At 41.4% G+C, this 4,903-nt stretch overlaps 1 non-coding gene across 1 annotated transcript; it reads left to right on the top strand.

Annotated features, from left to right (window-relative positions):
• Positions 1-2,764: 2,764 nt before the first annotated feature.
• LOC119934132 lies at positions 2,765-2,902 on the top strand. The gene has a single exon (XR_005452866.1). It is a non-coding gene; the product is annotated as a small nucleolar RNA SNORA7 (small nucleolar RNA).
• Positions 2,903-4,903: the final 2,001 nt, after the last annotated feature.

Genomic DNA, 4,903 nt, shown 5'->3' with positions numbered 1-4,903 from the left:
ATTTTATTTATTTTATTTTGTTAGTATGTTTGGTTTTGTTCTCTGTCTCCCCCTTTTAGACTGTGAGCCCACTGTTGGGTAGGGACTGTCTCTATATGTTGCCAACTTGTACTTCCCAAGCGCTTAGTACAGTGCTCTGCACACAGTAAGCGCTCAATAAATACGATTGATTGAATTCAAAGTTTAATTAGGAGGGAGAACAGGTATTGAATTTTGCAGATGCAGAAACTGAGGCACAGAGAAGTTAAATCACTTGCCCAAGATTATTTAGCAAGTACGTGGCAAAGCAGGATTAGAACCCAGGTCCTGTGACTTCCAGGCCTGTGCGCTTTCCTCTAGGTCTTGCTGCCCGTCGCCTGGAAGAATGTGAAATAGCTTGTGAGCCCCATGTGGGACAGGAACAGTCCAACCTGATAAATTTGTATTCATTCATTCAGTCGTATTTATTGAGCGCTTACTGTGTGCAGAGCACTGTACTAAGTGCTTGGGAAGTACAGGTTGGCAACCCTGCCCAACAGTGGGCTCACAGTCTAGAAGGGGGAGAGAGACAAGAAAACAAAACATATTAACAAAATAAAATAAATAGAATAAATATGTACAAATAAAATAAATAGAGTAATAAATACGAACAAACATATATACATATATACAGGTGCTGTGGGGAGGGGACGGAGGTAAGGCGGGGGGGATGGGGAGGGGGAGGAGGGGGAATGTATGTACCCCAGAGCGCAGTACAGTGCCTGGCACATAGTAAGCATCAAATATCACAATGATCATTTTTTTAATTCTTATTATTATTGTCATTATTAAAAATGTGAGGGTCAGTCCACTTTTCAACTTACCTATTATATACTAGGATATATCATGTTTTCATTCCTGTGGCTATATGAAGAGAAAGATTTTCCTCCTCACCCTGTTTCCACAGCTAATAAAGTTTCAGAGGAACCCTGGAATCAGGAAACAAAACAAAATCAAGCTCTGCCATTACATAAAATTACAGTAGATTCAACTTGGAATCTGTGTGCACGTTCAGTTGGCTTTAGTTGGGAAGGATATAGTAAAGCTGGAAAAGATATAGAAGCAGGCAACCAAAATAATCAGGGGTGTATGGAACAGGTTCCAGATGGGGTTAGCCTAAAAAAGATTAGGCCTATTTAAATTGGGAAAGATGGAGGATGACAAGAGACATGATTGAAGTTTACAAAATCATGAAGAACAGGGACAAGAAGGTGACAGAACTGTTCACTCAGAGAAGCAGTGTGGCTCAGTGGAAAGAGCCCGGGCTTTGGAGTCAGAAGTCAAGGGTTCAAATCCTGACTCTGCCACTTGTCAGCTGTGTGACTTTGTGCAAGTCACTTAACTTCTCTGTGCCTGTTACCTCATCTGTAAAATGGGGATTAAAACTGTGAGCCCCCCTCCCCCCGCCCGGGACAACCTGATCACCTTGTAACCTCCCCAGCACTTAGAACAGTGCTTTGCACATAGTAAGCACTTAACAAATACCATTATCATTATTATTATTATTGTTATTATTCACTACTCCAGTATCCCCAGGTGGCTCGCTGAAGTTCTGGACTGTGAGCTTCTTGTGCTCAGGGAATGTGTGTTTTTTGTTATAAATGTACTCTCCCAAGCACTTAATACGGTGCTCTGCACACAGTAAACTCCCAATAAATATGATTGAATGAATGAATGAAGCTTGAAGGTGATAGGTTCCAAACAGACCAAAAGAAAATCTTGTGTGTGCAGAATTGGAGCAAGCAAAGGCCAATAGGTTAGGAATGAAGTAGGAATGGGTTAGAGGGGTGTTAGTTGGTACTTTGAGAAGTGGATGGCAAGAAGCAGCGTGGCATAGTGGATAGAACACTGGCTTGAGAGTCAGAAGGTCATGGGTTCTTATCCTGGCTCTGCCACTTGTCTGTTGTGTGACCTTGGACAAGTCATTTCACTTTTCTGTGCTTCCATTACCTCATCTGTAAAATGGGGATTGAGACTGTGAGCTCCACGTGGGACTGGGACTGGGTCAAAACTGATTTACATGTAACTCCCCAGTGCTTCGTACAGTGCCTGGCACAAAGTAAGTGCTTAACAAAAACCACAATTATTATCATTATCATTATCATTATTATCATAAAGGACAAATATCACTCCTTCTACAAGAATCCCATGCTGTCACTGGCAAAGACAGAACATTTGGCCACTAGATTGGAAGCCCCTTGAGAGCTGGGATCGTGTCTGTTAACTCTATTGTGTTCTCCCAAAGGCTTAGGACAGTGCTCAGTGCAATAAATACTATTGATTGAATGATAGATCAAACTAGATGGACAGCTGGTCTCATCTTGCTTGGCCTTTCTTTTGCTCTTCTTAGTTTGCAAAAAATTATCTCTCACCCAATTGTGCGTCTTCCTTCTCTCCATCACCACATCCTCCTCTAGCTCCCCAATTCTTTAGGCTTAGAGAACACAAGAGTCTGCTGGTAGGAAACTCACTCTCATACCTCCAGCTATAGATTTATTTGAATTGTGGGAAGCAGCCCAGCCCAGTGGAAAGAGTACTGTGAGTCAGAGGACCTGAGTTCTAATCCCGTCTCTGTCACATACCTGCCGTGTTATTTGGGCAAGTCATTTAACTTCTCTGGGCCTCAGGTTCCGTCAGTACCTGTTTTCCCTTCCACCTGGACTGTGAGCTACCATGTGGGACCTGATTATCTTGTATCCACCCCAGCTCTTAGAACAGTGTTTGGCACATAATAAGCGCTTATCATTGCCTCTCAGGGTTGCACCTGAAAAGTTTCCAGTCCTCTACCATTCTCAACTATGGGAGGGAGAGTCAAGCAGAGGCATGCCCATTCCATTCCTAGCTTGGTTAGTGGCTAGTGAGTGGAAGACAATCTGCTACAATTCAAAACTCACCTTTGCTGGGCAGCAGCGGCATGGGAGAGAGTCAAGGGGAAAGACTCAGGATTACTGAGCATAAGGAGGCAATGGTAAAACATTTCCAGATTTTGTTGAAGAAAAGTCTATGGATACACTAGCAGAACTACTGCAGATGGAGGTGGGGGGTTCTGGCAGGAGGGTGTCTATGGTGTCATTATGGGTCGGACACGACTCAACAGCTTAAGACACAACAACAAGACCTTAACAAATGACACAATTATCATTATTTATTCTTAACTGAATTGCAGTACAGGCAACAAATCCTAACTTTTTAGGCCTACAGCCTATTTTCTTTTAGACATTTTCCAGATGGGTGAATTATTTTCTAAATATTTCAGAGTACAGTATCATCAGAATTCAAACTATCATAACTGTACAATATATCAACTGAACAATAATAATTAATAATTATTATAGTACTGTAGGCACTTACTATTTGCTAAGCACTGTAGTAAGCACTAGGGTAGATACAAGTTAATCAGGTTGGACATAGTCCCTGTTCCACGTTGGGCTCACAATTAAGGGAGGAGTGAGTAGGATTTATCTGTCAGTCAATTGCATTTATTGAGAGCTTGCTTACTGTGTTCAGAGCATTGTACCAAACACTGGGGAGAGTACAATATAAAATTAAGCAGACATTCCCTGCCTACATTGAGCTTACAGTCCAGATGGGGAGACAGACATTAAAATTAATAAATTATAGATAAGTATATTAGTGCTGTATCTACCCTAGCAGTTCTTACATCTAGTATCTTGTATATACCCTAGCACTTATGACGTTACTATATTTTACAAATGTGGAAACTGAAACACAGAGAAGTTAAATGACTTGTTGAAGGTCACAGAGTAGACAAATGACAGAGCCAGGATTAGAATCCAGGTCTTTGACCCCCAGGCTCTTGCTCTTTCCACTAGGCAATGCTGCTTCTCAATGAGATGAACAATAAGATGAAAATGGGTAAAGGATAATACAGAGTAAACAACGTGTGGTTTAGTGGGTAGAGCATGGGAACTGGGAGTCCAAATGACTTGGTTCTAATGCCAGCTCTGCCACGTCTGCTGTGTGCCTTGGGCATGTCACTTAACTTCTCTGTGCCTCAGTTACTTGATCTACAAAATGGAGATTGAGTGGGAGCCCCATGTGGGACAGAGATTGTGTCCAAACCTGATCGATTTGTAGCGAGCTCAGTGCTTCTAATAGTGTTTGGTACATAGTAAGTGCTTTACAAGTACTTGTTATTATGGTATTCAATTTTTTAAAAGATGTGTAACGAATTTTACATTACTTCCTCATTTATAGCTTTTGTAAGGTCTTATGTACCTGGGGTTCAGATACCTTCCGTTTTAATACTGTGTAATTGTTAGTAATTTTAGACCAAAACCACAGCCTAAGTGTTGGGTAACTACGTATGCTTCATCCATATTCTCCATATATGCACACACTCCTGTGAAGCATTTATCTAACATTTCTATCGATCCTTTCATTTATGTAGATATGTTTATGTTCATGATTTCACTAGAAGCTAACTTCTCTGCTACCTTGCACTATCACCCCTGGGTTAGCCTATTAGGATTATCGTGGACAAGTGGAATTCTGGGAAAACATAGATCCATCACTTTTCCAAAAGGAGAGAAAAATGGGAGGGGAGGGGGTCAGAGCAAAGAAGAAAGAAAAGGAAGAGGGGGGAGAAAAGGAGAGAAAGAGGGGGAGAGAGAATGAGTGAGCGTGCAGGGAGGAGGGAAAATGAAAGGATATTTTTTTGTATCTGTCATTTCTCTGCTATCTCCCATATGACTTCTTAATCCATCAGAATGCTGGGAAGATAATGTTTTGGGCGAAATAACATGAGAGAGAGGATAGACTCCCAAGGACCAATATCTTTATTGCTCGGAGGATAAACGGATTATGTCAGCCATTTTCTGTTGCTGACAGCTTTTCTTATTAACCGATTTTATTTTTTAATCTT

The sequence above is a fragment of the Tachyglossus aculeatus genome, chromosome 1 (genome assembly GCF_015852505.1).
Source record: "Tachyglossus aculeatus isolate mTacAcu1 chromosome 1, mTacAcu1.pri, whole genome shotgun sequence".
Classification (NCBI taxonomy): Eukaryota; Metazoa; Chordata; class Mammalia; order Monotremata; family Tachyglossidae; genus Tachyglossus; species Tachyglossus aculeatus.
This window is presented reverse-complemented; position numbering and strand designations above follow the sequence as displayed.